General features: G+C 44.7%; 1 protein-coding gene across 13 annotated transcripts in view; it reads left to right on the forward strand.

Annotated features, from left to right (window-relative positions):
* The first annotated feature begins 3,966 nt into the window (after positions 1–3,966).
* Positions 3,967–16,911, forward strand: part of ELAVL2 (ELAV like RNA binding protein 2) — a 132,339-nt gene continuing 119,394 nt past the window's right edge. For 3 of the 13 annotated variants that reach the window (XM_081066374.1, XM_081066356.1, XM_081066364.1), the window contains exon 1: positions 3,996–4,530. The gene's annotated coding sequence lies outside the window, so the exon portion shown is untranslated. Of the gene's footprint in view, positions 4,531–8,002; positions 8,111–8,350; positions 8,776–9,052; positions 9,159–16,911 lie in introns of those variants that run through there. The other 10 variants (XM_081066365.1, XM_081066358.1, XM_081066377.1 and 7 more) reach the window with 10 other exon arrangements.

Raw genomic sequence — 16,911 nt, forward strand, 5'->3', positions numbered from 1 at the left:
AAGGATATGTGTGATAGTGCTCACTGCCGCCCCTGGCACTGTCCCTAATGGAAAGTGTTTGCAATATAAAGGGTCCTTTGCAAAATAGTCTCGGAGGTCACTCACCTTCGCATAAAAGGCTTTGCCCCTTTGCCAGGAGGTGGTGGCAGCCCGGAGAAGAATTGGGGGAGGGGAGCAAGAGTGGGCGGGTAGGCGTTTTTTGTTGCGATTCCCGCTGGGAATTTCGAGGATTAAAAACTCTGGAGTAGCTTTAGCAGACTTTGGGGTGACTACCTGGATTTGCATGTATTTTGCCTGACCGCTTTCACGATAGGCAGGCTCACCAGGGCAAGGGGTGTATGAATCTCAGTGGAGGGGGCGCAGCGAGTTCGGGGCTCTGACCCTCCCGTTGGTTTGTCACGATGGCCCGGTCCTAGCAAAAGCCAGCCCAATTCAAAAGAAACGAATTTCTAGGGTGTAGGATAGCCTTTTCCTTAAAGTCTGTGGAATGAAACGTTCCCAAGAATTGCAGTTTCCGCGTCTCTCTGGGAGCAGGCTTTGCAAATCTTTATTCAGGGTCGGCTAGTCTCTGTCCATGGTGCTAATTCCTGCTTCATTCTTTTGCCTGGTCGCCACTTCTAAACACAAGTTGGTGTCAATTTTCTTGATAACATTTTTTCCCCAGTTTCCTAAACTGTGGAAGGAAAGTTGACATACTTCCTTAAAAAGAATAAATAAAACATAATCATCAAGCTATACAATGTCTATGTTTCTCACACATGTATTAAACTGTCACATTCTAAGATGAACCACAGACCCCAGCAAACAGCCCAACAAACTAACACAGAGAATGCTATTTTTATTCATCTAAGAGGGTATAATGTTTGGGACTATCGCCCTAAGCCAAACATTGTAAACTCATTTAAGTAGCTTCTCTGATTTATTTACTTTTAAAAATGTTGCAATAGTGTCTTACAGTGCCCTGTATAATAAAGTGCTAAAATCACACCTCCTCACCCCCCAAACTAGTGTAAGGGGCTTATTTATCCTAAAAGACATTGCCCACAATAGCTTATGAGTATTCCTGTGAAGGACTCTTCCCTTATAAAGAAACATTAGTAAAAGAATCAATTGAATTCATTACTTTTTGGATTTGAGAACCATTCTTTTTGCAACTTTGCCTACATCAAACTTTTTCTCCAAGCTGTCAGTGACTCCCTAGATCTCTCCCTTGTCTGCTGCAGATTAAAACAATGCCAAGGACTTTGAAGATATTCAGAGCTAATATGACTATCATAACTCAAATGTCTCTTAAAGGATTTCCTAATGCAAGTTATGATGCTATGGATAATTCTTTACCTAATTATGAATGAAGAGGGGTTGCAGTTGCTCAATGTGGAGTGTGATGTTTACACACAGTCTTTATTAATTACAAAATATAATATGTTAATATTTCAGGCTATGAAAACACGAATTTCAAAGTAAAATTTACATCAAGATAGCATTCATTTTAAAGTGGCTGTATTCAGTTTTTATTTTTAAAAGTTAGAAAAGACACATGTTACTCATGGTATATCTATCCATTTAAAAGTTTTTAAATTTAAAAACATTTGTTTTATTGAGAAAGTAGACTAGCATTTTAAATTTCTTAAATAATTTAACTCCATTTTACCTACAGAGAAAAAACAACACATTGAAAATGAAAACATTTTGAAAAATATTTGCTCCTCTACCCAAACTGAAAAAAAACGCATACACTGAATCCACAGAATTTAGTATTTTGCATTTGAATGGACAAGTTTACTATTTTACATGTAATTTCTTTAACTATATAACAGACATGCTAGATTTCATTACCCCCATACCACACCCAGCTTTCCATATCCATCCTCCCTGAATCCTTTTGGAAAATATACCACTGTAATGTACATAATATTGAGGATACAGACATACATGAAAAAACAAGTATTAGTTTTCACCCAGTTAGAAGACACTTATGTAATTGTAAGTTAATGGTAAAGATTTTTTTCAAAGTGCTAAGTATATTGCATGAACACATGCAACTAATTTAATATTAAGAGCATGTTAACAAGGAGAAAAGACAAGCAACTCATAGATAAGTATGATTAAACGGTATTATACTTTTACCCAAATTGTATTTATTACTTTAAGAGATATTTCTCTGTATTGAGCTGGGGAGGGGAAGAGGGCTTGAAAGATGATGACAACAAACCCAATCTTGCAACTGTTTATTCATACAGTGATTAATCTCATCTAGAGGAATCTAGAGAGTCTTTCTTTTCTCTTCATTTGTCTCCCTAAGCCCATTGACTTCATTTCTTCAAACTGCTTTTCTTTCCTCTTCCCATGATTTCCACCCAGGTCTATAGAATAGTTTTAAGTTTAAATTAGAACCCTAGGCCTGATGTTATATAAAAAGTGGGGGCAGGGATTAGGGCATGATAATTATAAATGCTAATTATAAGATAACATAGATTCAGGCCTTCTTTCCCAATTCCCAGTTATCATCATGAGTAACTCGGACATAGTACATAGGCTATATGGAAGATAAACAGGTCTTCTGTTCTTTGCCATTAATCACTTATCAACACTCAAGGACACTCTCAAGAAACTCTGATTTACTTCACTGCCTCACTTTCTGGTTATTTTGCTTTTGTGACTTTCCTTCCATCCCAGTCTCTCTTACCTGTGCTTCCTCTTTCCGGCATTCTCAAAGATAGCGAATAGTAGGAAATAAACAGGTAAAGGAATTCCTTTTAGAAAGGCTTGAGCTTCTAGAGATGATACGTTACATTGTATAAGAAATGTAAGCACTGTCTAGGAAGTTGGAGCTATCTTTCAAGATTAAAAGAAATTCAAGCTGGAAAAGAACCTATGTCAAGTGAATATTATACATCCAGTCCATCCTGAGGACCACACTTTTACTTGGAGGAAGAAATAAATACCATGAATAAAGCTGTCTTTCAGCCTCCTGAATGTTATTAAAATATGGGGTTAATAAAGTAGTCTTCATCTCTAAACCAAAAGTGTTGAAAGCACTTGGTCTTCTGGTTAAACTTTCTAAATCCTCGGAGAAAAAAAAGCTCAGATAAAAGCTTGAGTATCTTTACTGTCAGCAGTATATGTGTGGTCCACGAACTGTACCACCAGCAGATGCAGAGGAGTGCCTTGTTCCAATTTTATACACAGCTGTTCTTTTTGAGAGTCACCATACACCTCAAAGTGAAGGACCTGAGTTCAGTACCTCTTTTCCCGGACAGGATGTTTATTCTATAGTTTTCTATTCAAATATGAAGTGAAAGCCAATTCAAACCTTGCAGCTTTACTTGAAAGCATTTCGGACTTCATTCGTCTCCTAAAAGGATGCTTAAAAAAAAACAAACAAACAAGAGAGCTGCAATATGCATATGTTAAAACAGAGACAGACATAAAACGGACTAATCTCTAATATAGAATACTGGAACACAAATCGAAATAGGCATGCGGGCAAGTAATGGATGTACCTTCATCCCTTTCACTCAGATCAAAGAGAGGGAGCCCTCAATGACTCATACGTACCGGACAGAGTTTAATGTTATACAGAAACGAGCATGGATGAGGCAGTGATGGCAAAGGAAACGAGTCTTTCGGAAGCAGAAAAATGTAAGAGGAAAGGATCGTGCCACATCGCAAACTCTGATAGTAGTACAGTCCCAACCCTCCCACGTTGCTCTCTGCCCATCTCTTTTTTGCTTCTTGCATTTCCCTTCGCCGCCAGTGGTAAGTGTGTACCTCTCCGCACAACTTACCTTGAAACGGGACTCCATTGAGCTCTGCAGAGTGACACAAGCTCCTATCCAATCGTGTCACGCAGCCTCGCCGGGGCCGCCTCAATGGGAGCGTCTAGGCCAATCAGGATGCTGGGGAGATGAGCAGGTTGCGTTGTGGCGCGCCTCGGCGTATACTTCCGCGCGCGCTGCCCGGGATAGGAGCCCGGCAGAGCAGCTGCACACCCGGCAGTGCGGAGGCAGAGAGGGCTTGGTGATACGGTGCTATAAATCTGTGGTCCAGTCCACCTCCCTTTTAAGACGTCCTCCCCCTTTATCTCTGTTCTCAGTTAGAGATGCAGCAGCTTACTCCTGTAGCGACCTACTAAAAAGCAACAAGGAGAAAGACATCGTCTTTTTGAAAAACAAACGTTCTTTCGTCTCTTTTCTTTGTTCCTTCGTTTGTTTTTCTTGCCCCTTTTTGTTTAGTTGAACGGCAAACGGAGGGTAGTGTCTCCGTCTTTCCAAACTCTCTTTTTTTTAAGTTTCCCCTCCCCTTTTCTTTTCTTTCTTTTCTTCTTTTTTTTTTTTTCTCCAATTTCTTTTAGCGTTGGACTTTGGGGTCGAAAGCATTTCTTTTTCTTTGCTTCTTTTAAGCCGAGCACAGTTTTAGGTTTCGTGCTGTCTTAGAGAACTATCCAGCAGCCTCTTGCTCATCCTTATTGGGAGAACAGCACCGTTACTTTAAACACACACGCACACACACAAACCTTAAGGGAGAAAGGTAAGTTTCGGTTTGGTTTCTTTAATCATTAGTTGCAGCGATGCGCTGGCAAACACAGAAAACCTGTAAGTGAGCGGAATGCCGACTATGAAGTTAATTGCCCATGTCGGTCTCCTTGCAGAGCGGCTGCTCCGCGTTTTTAATTCTAGACAGCTAGGCTCACGGAGACGGTGGCCGCAGGCTTGGCGTGCTGAATGTTTGCAAATGTCAGCGGCAGAAACTTAGGTGGGAAACGTGGCCAGCGTAGAGCAGGGGTACAATGGGAGTTGAGGCGTGGAGCGAGCTTCGGGATGGAGGTTGGAAGTTGCTGTCATGAGAAGAGAAGGATAACTTGGCTTTGGGGGGGGGGGGATGCATGCCTCTCCTTTCCCAAGGCAGCCGAAGGACGGGACAGGCGTTCGCACGGTGAGGGGGCATTGGAAGCCTGGACGCGCCCACCGGACCCACGGAAACCCCGGACTTAATTGCATTAACCGGATAACGTGCTGGGGAGACGGGATTGCCAGATGGGGCTTAGGTGCTGCCCCCGGCAGCGAGTTGTAGTTGACTGACAAAAGTACCTGTCGCCCGAGGGCTGGGGCTGGGCTGGGGCTGGGCTGGGTAGAAGCTGTCAAAACTCGTCATCGCGAGGGGTGCGGGCTCTGGTTCCTAGGCGCCAAGGACCGTGATTCTGGTTTGGAAGAAGATAGCCAGTGTAGGGCCGGATTCTTCAGCCTGCGCCGGCTATGAGCTTCCCTTTGTTCAGAAAAGAGTAAATAAGATCCTTGGAGCTGGGTCTGTGGCGTGGTGGCGGCCGGGGAGCCTCGCAGTGCTGGGCGCTGGGGAGTGGATGCCAAGCCCTGTCCGTGGTCCTACGCGGTGGCCTTCGCCTTCGGGGCGAGGGGGAACCCCGTCGCCGCCGCGAGGCTTCGCAGCCACCCCGGGAGCCAGCCCGGCTCCGTAGCCCTCGTCCCCTTCCTTACCCCACACGCCACCCCCGCCCTTTCTCGAATAGCTATTGTTAAACTGGCGCCGGGAGAAAGATGGTTGGGGATGAGATGCTGGGCAGACACCAGCTTCATTTTAACTTTTGTGATTTCCCAGGGTTTAGGAGAAACCAGCTGGCTTTCTGCTGCGAAAAAGAGAATCCAGGGTAGATGTGGGGAAAGGGAAGGGTGTTCGCAGGGCGGGGAGGGCGGAGGGGGTCGTGGTGACAGTGAATGAGGTGCTGCTTTTGCCTAAGAGAAGTTTAAATGATTGGCACGAGGGGATGTGGGCGACTGTGTGCGTGAGAGCGCCCGTGTGGTGCTTGAGAAGGAGAGGATGGGGAAAAGGTACAAAGCCAGCTGGGGTGGTTAATTTCTCGCTGCTCTCCACCCCACCCACCCTCGGGATTCGAAAAGACCACGCGTGGCCAGCCTACTCCGGACTCGACTCTGCCTTATCCGAGGCAGTGGGGGCTGGGGATGGCAAGGTGGCAGTGTCCACCACGGGAGCTCCGCGGCGAACAGAATCTCGCATGGCCATTGTTGCTTAATTTATGCCCAGCACGTTGCTACGTACCCACCTATTTCAGGTCTGGAAAGAATTAACACGAGAGCTATACTACTGTGGCAAATTGGAGGTTGGCTATGTCCCTCGTTTTCCGTTCAAGTACAGGTTAGCGAAACTGATGTAGACACTGAGTATTTTGTTTGGCTTTATTGTGGCGAGAGTGAGAAAAAGTCAATCATTTAGTATTTACTCTTAACACTTGCTGGGCCAGGATGGATGTCTCTGTACTTTCTCCCTGAAATGTACGGATTCTCTCCCCTCCCCTATTCATGTACAAACACCCCTGTTGGTTAAGATTCTAAACTTGAGCCCTTCTCCACACTCCTATTTATTATACCCATCCTCTGGATGTTGGGAGTAGGATGGAGATTTTTTTTTTTTTTTTTAGGCCTACACTGCAATCTACAAAATGTAGGCTTAGAATGGGAAGGGGGAGTACAGAGCAGACAATAGGAACCAAAGAAATGATTTCCTAGTTGGAAATCGGTTCCTAAAGGTCAGAGAAAGGTCTGTGTGTGTGTGTGTGTGTGTGTGTGTGTGTGTTTTGGGGAATGGAAGGGGTAGGAAGTCTGTTTGGGTTCATAAGACTTCCTTGGTAAAAACGGCTTCTTAAATGGGACATATAAAAGAATAAACAAATGTCTGCAAAAAAAAAAAAAGAAAATGTATTTAAAAGTCGCATTTTGGGGTATTTAAAAAAATAACTGTTTTAGTTATTGTTGTCATTCCCTGAGTCTGTCTTATATCAGGCATTCCTGGGTTCCCCTTCTCTCTTTTAACCAAGTGTTTGGGCACCCCACTTTATAAAGCTAACCTGTACTGGAGTTCTATAAAAAAAACACACACAACGTTTGCAGGTAAAAGTGTTTTGGAAGATGACTTGGGGAACTGTTGAGAGAGAGGGATCTCATAACTTCAAGAAGCCAGCTTCAGGACGTAGGGCATAGGGTATTCTAAGAGGCTTAGGCTTGGATTGGGCAAATTCGGTAGGCCCATTTTTGCCAAACGTTTGGAAACAGGCATTTTTAGCAACCCTGCCTTCCTGGGATGGGAATACTATAATTACCTGTTTCGAGGGAGGTCAAAGAGGCACAGGAGCTTTGAGCAGTTTTCCCAGGAACCCATACAAAGTCAATTAAGGTCATATAATTGCAAACCGTATTTGGGAGTGACAACAGAAATGCTGGTATAGAATCAATTAGTTATTTCTGATGTCCTCAATCTGGGTCCCCCAAGTTGAGGGATGGTCTCTCCATTTCCACGGTGGTTGAAATTATGCCTGGTTTGACAAGAGGGCATTTTGCCTCCCCAGCCCCCGCCCTGGGTTAGAAGAATCCTTCCTCACCTTCTCCACCAGTCGCGTAGGGGCGGGGAGCCCTGGGCGCCCTTAGCGGACCTTGCTGCATCAAACCCGCATCATGCCCTTGAAGCTGTAACCTCGGTCACGTTCTTGCGGCGACTCAGTCGCCCACTGCTCAGTTCCTCTCTTACCTCCTGCGATTTTAGGTAGGAATGACAGGTGATATTCTCAAATGTAGTTTTTTAGGGATGGCTAAAAAGTAAGCCTTTGCAATGAAAAACACACACACAAAAACCCCAAACCACCGAACATGACAGGTGCTTTCGTAATTAAGCAGCTGAGCAGGTGTAAAAACGTGCATCCGGGCCGCGTGGCTCGGGGTGGGTTTTAACTCTCGGTCATGGGGCTGGGTCTGAGGACAGGCACAGGTTTTTCTGGGGAAAAGCGATTTACCCGGGCGTGGGGGTGGCCAAGGGAAGACAGAGATGGGACGCCCCCTCGGTGAAGAGTTGGCCATTTCGGGGCTTCCGTGGGGGGGCGTTGGAAGGATGCAGCGAGCAGCAGGCGCTTGTATAGTCGAGTGCAGGATTTCCTACTTTGCGTTTGAAGCAGAGTATAGCACCCCGCACAGGTACTCTGGGCTTATTTGAACGACAGATTACAATACATCCAGAGAGGCAGAGAGAGACAGCGGGGGCTGAGCCTTTAGTTTTCTGGCGGAGGACAGAACCCTTCGGCTGTAAAGAAGTGAGTGGGGGGGGGGGAGAGCCTTTTAACTCTGCTTGCAATATATGTATATGTTTCTATGTATATATATTTGATACACATATGTATCAAAGTAACCCCTGCTAGGATTGCTCTGGCTCCCTGTTTAGCGCCCGGAGCCTCAGGGTTTGCAAACTTGAACCTGGAATCTGTCGCCTCTGGGCCCGTGACTCTTTCCGCGCTGCCAGGGGAACCTGGTCCGGGCGATTGCTCAGAATCAGAAGCCGGGAGGGACTGAGCCCAGCGGCCGCGGCCGGGCGTCTTCTCGCAGGGACCCACTTGCTGGGCGGCAGGGCAGGGCACGCGCCGGCGGCTGTAGCCGCGGCGCCGCGAACTCGCCGCCGGCCCCGCCTCCTGGCGGTCTTCCAAGCAAGCCCCTCCTCCCCGCCCCTCTACAAACGGCGGGACCGCGGCGCCCGGGCGTCACTGAGGCAGCTGCCGGCCTGGTGTAGAGGCCGGTCGCCGGTGCGGGTGGGGCGGGGGTTCCGCCGGGTTCCAGTTTGCCCTCCTGCCACCGCGAGGACTGGGGACGACACGGTCGCCGCCACCACCACCTCTCCACGGAGCCCGCCCTGAGCGACTCCTCCGCGGCTGTGCTGACGGCCCGAGGCGCGAGCCATAGCAGCTGCAGCTCCAAGTCGTAGCAGGCAAGTGCGGGGGGCGTGGGGGTGGGGGCGGGGAGGGCGCGCACGCCGCGCCGTGCCCAGGTCTGTTTAGGACGCCGAGGCTGCTTTGCGCGGCGCTGTGCGGAGTCCGGCCTCGGCTCGGTGGCCGCCCGAGTCCGGGCTCTGGGCGGGAATGCTGGTGGGGACGGCGCAGGTTGTGCACGCGAAGTTCTTGGAGCGTGGCCCCTTACGGCGGGAGTGTGGTGCGAACTGGGCGCCTCGGGAGGTGGCACCGCCTCTCCTGGGGGCCTAAGCTGGCGGGGGGAGGCGGGAGCCGAGCGGGGCCAGTCGTGCCGGGCAGCGTGCACAGGCGTGGACGTGCCCGGTACGGCCGCGTGTAGTGCGAGAACTGCGCCGAGACGCAGGTGAGTGTATTGGAGGGAAAGTGGGGGAGGGGGCTTCTCCAGTAAAAGGGCAGGATTCTCGTGGCGGACAGGCAACTCCGACAGGCACCTCGGTCTTGGGGGAGGCCGTCTGCACTCCAGCCGGGTGGTGTCTGGTGGTGTGCCCACTTGGTACAGCGCCTCCTCGCGCGTGGTCCTTAGACCTCCCGAGGTGTCTCGAGACTTGGAGCAGCCACGCAGTGTGCGGAGGGGATATGGGACCGCGGCTGCCCCAGGCAGAGCCAAGAGGCTAGCTATCCCGGGCCGCTCTCTCCCCCTTGCGTGGTGTTAGGTGAGGCCGGGCGCGGCCGCGTGGGGTCGCATCCCGGTTTGCGCGTGAGCAGCGCGCTGGGCGGGAATCGCGGAGCGGGCTGCGCCGCGGGGCGAGGCAGCCTCTGGGCTTGGACTCGCTGGGCTGGCGGTGGTTGCGGCAGCACTGCCTTCCGCTCCGCGGGGAGCGCCGACCTGCGGCCCCCGTGCACCGACGTGTGTGCGTGCGCTGGTGGCAGTGGTGGAGTCCGTCTCCGACCAGCACCGCTTCGCTAGCAGGTGTTCCTCCAGTGGTCATGATAGTGACCAGCAGTCTTTTCACGGTGTTTCCTTAAAAGCCTCCTTGTTATCCTAGAGGGATGGAGCTCCAAACCTAGATGTGAACTAGAGCTCCTTGTTGTAGCTGTCCCGATGGTCATTCAAAATAGCATTTTAGGAGATTAGGATACAATTTTCATCTCCTTTTCTGAAAATGCGAGAAAAGGAGGATTTGTTACCCGTTACCTATTTTCCTGTAAAGCCTCCCCAAAGAAGGATGCTTAACAATGCCAAATGAAATTTTTCCAGCAAGGACAAAGAGCTTCTTAAAATTTAATGTTTTGGTGGACCTACCCATAATAATTGTCTTCATAAAAATGTAGCTCAGCCCCCAAACTTACAGTAAATGAGTCCATTTAAAACCACTCCGATACCAGTTGGGGTGTAATTTCCCCATTCCCTCAAGTAAAATCGGTTTGTTTGAAATACTGTTTAGTTGCCCTTGAAGACAATTTTCTCATTTCCCTAGAGTCGTTTGAATTTTTCATTGTGCTAAGGTAGCTCTTTCTTGCGGAAGCTGACCTAGAGTCTCCATTTTGGTGAGCTGGTGGAAAAGCTTTCCTGGATCTACTTTCTCATCTGGACCTTTGGGTCTAGAAATGGTGACTATTTTGTTGGATGGGCTGGAATGTTACTGTGCTTGTTTGGGGGCTATTCTTTTTTAAGAGGTTTGTAAGACTATTGATTTAACACAGCTCAGGTGTGTGTGTGAGGGCCTACTTAGAGAAAGTGCCCTTGGAAATGGAGGGAGGAGAGGTTCAGAGGGAGCAAGAAGAAAACATCTGGTAGATAATGGCTGGGGTGGGGTAGGAAAACTTAGATTATGAAGAAACACATTACATCTAATTTTCTAGGATTCCTCTGCTTTTTTCTCTTCCTTCTTGAGAGAATATTTTTGGCCCCAAAACTGGTAACTGTGCTGCCACCATTCAGGGAATGAGGTTTTCTGTTTCCTCTTCGAGACAGACCCCTTAGGCATTTAAGGTCCCTTCACCTTATCTTCAAGTGTTTCCTACAGTGTGTGGTGTTTGCTCTTAGGAATCATGTCAGGTCAGATGTTTTAAGCTGCACACACTCTTTCTACATGGTTCAAGAGAATTTTAGGTTTAAGGTATGTTCTAGAATAGAACAGGTACCCCAAACTGGTCAGTGTCGGCCAGCCACTTCTGTTGTTTACTACTGAACCTTACTTTCCTTTTACTAAGCTCAGGATGTGGTAGTTGTTAGAGTTCCTTTTCTGGTTTGGGTTTTTTTCTGTAGGTTTGTTCTGGTTAATGCTTCTTCACCAGAGACTCAAGTTCCTTCTCTGTCTAGGTTTTGGTGCTTTTAGTTCAGACCCAGTACCCAGTGGGTTATGAAAAAGAACAAGGCTCTAAGCGGCATTTCTACTACCCCATTTCTTAATCCAGCCTTTTGGTTCTTTGTATACAGACAGATGTTCCTGGCTGAATCCTTGTTACCACTTTCAGCTTTTCTTAACATGATTATGATTTTTAAAAATACTGCTTCCCATCCTGCCTCACTCCCCTCTTCCCCCAAACACACATACTTTTCTAGAAGCAAGTCCCAAGTTCTCTGTAAGCACACAACAAAGCCATCCAGAATATCCTGACTTCTAAGCTGGGCTCAGCCTTTCCTCTTTCTTTGATGGAAAAATGCATTTAAAAAATAATCTGTGACGCTTTTCAGGAAGTAGCATGGCACAAGAGCGCCACAGTGGCAAATTACCCTTCATGTTCTTTTCCCCCAAAGGACTGGATACTCTGAAATAACATCTTATCAAGTCTGACTTTTCCATTCGTTGTTTTGATCGCTTGGTCTGCATGGTAGGGTCAGTTTTTTGCTCTCATTTGAAATCATATTCAATTCACTATATCATTACATTCTTATTACCATCTTTGTCACCAATAGTGTTGATTTGGAAATAAGGGAGGCTAGAGATCTGCAGTCCTTAGCCAGGGCAGGTTATGTTTTGATGGCATTGGGGGACTATATAGGTGGTGTGGGACCTGTATGGTGTGCCACCCTGTGGAAAAGCTGCCCATAGCAGTCCTCCCAGTTCTGATTCTTTGGATCCTCAGCTGGACAGGCCAATAACCATATTGAACCACGGATTAGGTGTTTTGTTTTGTTTTGTTGTTTTAAATAGCATAGGTACTTGGTTGGAAGCAGGGCTGCTTTATGGGCATGTGATCTGTACATAACCCCTTCCCCTTGAAATTCTTACATTTTTGGACAAGAGGACCCTGTACTTTCATTTTCCATTGGAACCCACATTATGTAGCTATCCTGGTCAGGCTTTCTCGATTATTAATTTATTTAGCTGCCAGTATTGATGCTCTATTCTCCTATATTACGTAAAAGAATTTGAAATCGAAGGCTTTATGCATTGCTGATGCCACACCCAGCTCCTGAATTAACTCTGGAGGACATTAGATGCATAGAATGTTCTATGCTTTGTCCAGTTTCTTTTTTCAGATGTGGAAGTCTTCACTGGTTCTGGTTACTCACAGAACTCACATGTTGGTACTTTAATGCCAAACTCATGTTTCTCTTAGGAAAGAACGTTTATCGTCTATTTGATTCTGGATACCAGCTGGTTTGCAATGCCAGTTGCTTTTCCTTTCTTGATTTCAAGTAATATAAGTGTGCTAAGTAGAAACAAGGCACTTAATCTTGAAGGACAATATTTTGTTTTAAGGCGTTTGTGTATGGAAAGATACATGTTTTATTATGCTTTAGATAGGATTGGTAAGTTTTAGAATCTGAATTAAAAATAGGAATTAGTATAGTAAGATTCTATAGAAGTTTTGTGGCTTATTGAGGAAATTTTTCACTAACAAGAAATAAACAGATTTGGCTTTTAGCATGCATGATGTATATTATGACTTTTAATTTAGTAAGGTCACAGGAGAATTTTTCCTTGTTTAAAAGAAGATGACTTTTTGTATCTCTGGCCTTGTAATTCTGTTGTATAAAACAAAACAAAAGGTGACTCTTCTGTGAGAAAGAAGATACCTATGGTGCATTTCCATAGGTATCCTCCCCTTTAATACCAATACTAAATTCCCAGTGATTGATCCACATAAAAATATCTGTTCTTGGTAAAGGTATTATTTATTTTTTCAGAGCTTTGGGTTAGGCTTTGCATCAATTTCATGGATACTCTTACCTGTGAGTTTCTCTTTTGAATGTTGCTGAATAGTTTTGTGTAATGACAGACAAGGGTTTTCCTTGTAAGAAATCTTCATGCAGAGAAGGATAGGTGCTTTGGGAAGGAGTGGAATAGGTGAAATAACCAAAGCAGTTATAGGAATAGGTGCTGTGGGGTGAAAACCAAACCAATTTGAAGGTTGCTTTAGTAATTGCAAGTTACCGTGTGTTTTTTTTTAAACTTGCACTTTCCTAGTACTTGTCTATATTACAGATTTCCATTATGTCATTTTCTGACTGAAAATGAATAGCAAATAAGTTTTGACAGGCAAGACCCATTTTCCCACTTTTAGAAATTCTCTATTTGAAAAAAACTTGACAATTTTTCTCAATAGACTTATTTATCGTGAGATAGTTATAGTAGAATGATAGGGTTTTTTTTAAAAACATGTTGAAGGTTTTGCTTTAAGTCAGATAAATTTTGAACTCCTAGGTTGAGATATCTGTATTTTTCCCTTATCTAAATCTAACAGTGATAGATTTATACCAACCTTTTTCCTGTGACTTAAAAAAGGAGTCTGTCTCATGAAAAGGAAATTTATATTCTACATGACTAGCTTTTTTTTTCTGCAGAATTTTTGTTGTGAGCTATTCATACTGGATATTATTTCAACTCTACAGACTATGTTAATGGAATATCACAAAAACTATTTTCATAAATGTCAAACTGATTAACTTCTTTCTGGATGGGATTTCATTTTATTTCATTTTGCTTTTATAGTTTAGCAGTGGTCAGACTCACTGCAAGCTTCAGTAGACATTTTCTTAACTAATTTTATCTCCTTATGAGAATAGGAGCAATAGTTGTTTTAGAATTCTTACCTTTCCTATATTTCCTTATTATGGAGTTACTGTAAAATTGAAATTTCTTGTTTATATTGAGGAGTTCTGAATCTCTGAGCATCTGAGGAAAGCTGTTGGCTCTTTCTCCCTAGAGAAATGCACATACACAGAAATTCCCATACAGTTTTTACCATCCTGCCCTCTGGAGTAAAGAGTGTTAAAATGAGGTTCTATTTGGAAAAATAGGACTTTGAAAATTGTAAGTCTTCTTACACTGGTGACAGCAGGGTGAAGATGGGAATGATTAGTTCTTGTCTGCTGTAGTGTTAGCACTAGCATGTGGGCTTTTAGCTTCATTGAAGGCAGGCTCTAAGCTTCCTTGTATCCTCACAGTTTGTTTTAAAATCCATTCTGATTTAGTGAACAAATATTATACATGTAAGGTCTTCTTGTGAATACAATGCTGACAGTTCAGCTACTGAATGGTCTTGCCTCAGTAGGTTTTGTCATTTAAGTTGAAATTCTTGATTTAGCAGAGCCAGGTGGAAAATACTAGGCTGGGAGTGTGAAGTTGCCATCATCTGGTTTTGGCTTAGTTACCTGTGGCCTTGGTTTCTTAACCTTTTCTTGAGTTTGAAACCTCACCCCCATCCCCCGCCCCCCGCACATCTCACAGACAGGGTGAAGATGAGCATATTGAACTACAAGATTTTTGGCAGTAGAATGACAATGTTTACTGAATTGGAAAGGTAATCGGTGGTCCACATAGATTAGGTTTTATATATTTGGCCTTCAATGTATTATTATGAACTGTTGTTTATGGTGATTCTTTATGCTATACCATCATATATATATTGCTGCCATGAGGAAAGAGAAAATTCCCAAACTACAGAGAGGGTTTGGGAGAATTGTGACTTTGAACTTTTTAGTATGGAAATAGATATAAGTATTAGATCTATGAGGATGGAATTTGGAAGGACAGTTTAACATGAACTTTGTCTTGAAAATATAAATAATGCTAAAAGATTATAGGTGAAATTATGAGAATTTGGTCAGCTGACATTCCAGAAATATAAATGTCTTAACTTAAAGTTTTTATCTTTTTTTCAATGAGAAATAAAAATTTTCAATTTAAGCATTTACATTAATCAGTCTGTATTTTCCTGATTTGAATTTTGTTTAATCTCTTGTCAAGGATTTATTCCTTTGCATTACAATAGGGAGTTTACACAGAAATACATTCTTTTTCCTGCTTGTTTCAATACCTGCTCACCACCCCAAGTGAACAGTCATTGGTAGATGTCCTGTCAAGTAAGTTATTGGAAAGTACTCATTGTTTAGTTTTTAAAGGATGTTTAACAATTTTTTAAAGATTTTTTATTGGGGAAGGGGAACAGGACTTTATTGGGGAACAGTGTGCACTTCCAGGCCTTTTTTCCAAGTCAAGTTGTTGTCCTTTCAGTCTTAGTTGTGGAGGGCGCAGCTCAGCTCCAGGTCCAGTTGCAGTTGTTAGTTGCAGGGGGCGCAGCCCACCATCCCTTGCGGGAATCAAACCGGCAACCTTGTGGTTGAGAGGACGAGCTCCAACCAACTGAGCCATCCGGGAGGCAGCTCAGCTCAAGGTGCTGTGTTCAATCTTAGTTGCAGGGGACACTGCCCACCCTCCCTTGCTGGACTCAAGCAATTGAACTGGCAACCTTGTGGTTGAGAGCCCACTGGCCCATGTGGGAATCGAACCGGCAGCCTTTGGAGTTAGGAGCATGGAGCTCCAACCGCCTGAGCCACCGGGCCGGCCCCCCAAATTTTTTATTCTTTAGGCATCATTGTGTATATCAGACTTACAAGAGGTATTTCTCAAAGCAATTAAATCACAGTGTGTTTGAAAATAAATTCAGTGAATTGAGTAAGGTGGGGAAAATAATCCTGGAACTGATTGTACTTGACCTTGAGTGTCCTCTGAGTTACTTTTCAAAAGTGAGCTATTTCTATTTCATCGATGCTACGTCTCTATTGGAGGTACCTCTGGTGCGGTGAGGATCACCCACCTTTATTGCAGAGCAGTCCAGAACATTTTAAATATACAAAGTTTATTATAGAGTGAGCAAGTTTTTATAACCTGTTTCCAGGTAAGGCCTATTTCTGTATGAGTTTACTCAACACCACTTTCTCTTCCCTAGGTGCTACTTACTGGTTGCTGGTTTATTTTGTTTAAACCCTTGGGGTCCTTTCTGGCCTGTGGCTGTGAATGACTCATGGACTTTTTCCAACTACCAGGTCATTGGTGCCATAGACTTTTCATTCCTTCCCTGCCATTGTCTCTGCAAGAAACTTGAACTACCCATAGCCATCCTCTCTTCTGTGGGCTAGCCCTCACTCCCATAGTCACCTGTCTGTGCTTCTGAGTCCGGTGCTAGTCCTGCTTCTAGCCTGGCAATTCTGGGTCATGTGCAAGGGACTCATTTGTTGTTTCATTTTCTTACGTGGCTTCCGCTTGACTTGTAAGCATTTTGTTACATTTCACTCATTGAAGAATATAGTAGTCCCCCTTTATCCACTGTTTCGCCTTCTGAGATTTCAGCTGCAATTTGAAAACATTAAATGGAAAATTCCAGAACTAAACAGTACATTTTTAAATTGCACGCTGTTCTGAGTAGTGGGATGAACTCTCTCTTCGCGCTGTGTACACTCCTTGCCTGTTAGGCATTTAGTAGCAATCTGGTGATCAGATCTACTCTCAGTACCACACTGCTTGTGTTCCAGTAACCTTATTGTACTTAATAACGGCCCCAGAGCACAAGGGTAGTGACGCTGGCAGTTCAGATGTGCCCAAGGGGAGCCGTAAAGTGCTTCCTTGAAGTGAAAAGGTGAAAGCTCTTGACTTAAGGAAGCACCATCATCAGAATCATCATCAGAAGAAGGGTGAGTACAGTACAAAAAGATATTTTGAGAGACTACATTCACCTAACTTTTATTACAATATATTATAATTGTTCTATGTTATTGTTAAACCGTATTGTGCCTATTTTATAAATTAATCTTTATCAAATACGTATGTATAGGAAGAAACAGTGTCTATATGGTTTGGTACGATCTGTGATTTCAGGCATCTACTGGGGGTGTGTCTTGGAACATATTCTATTGTATAAGATGG

Source organism: Rhinolophus hipposideros (genome assembly GCF_964194185.1).
Source record: "Rhinolophus hipposideros genome assembly, chromosome: 11".
Classification (NCBI taxonomy): Eukaryota; Metazoa; Chordata; class Mammalia; order Chiroptera; family Rhinolophidae; genus Rhinolophus; species Rhinolophus hipposideros.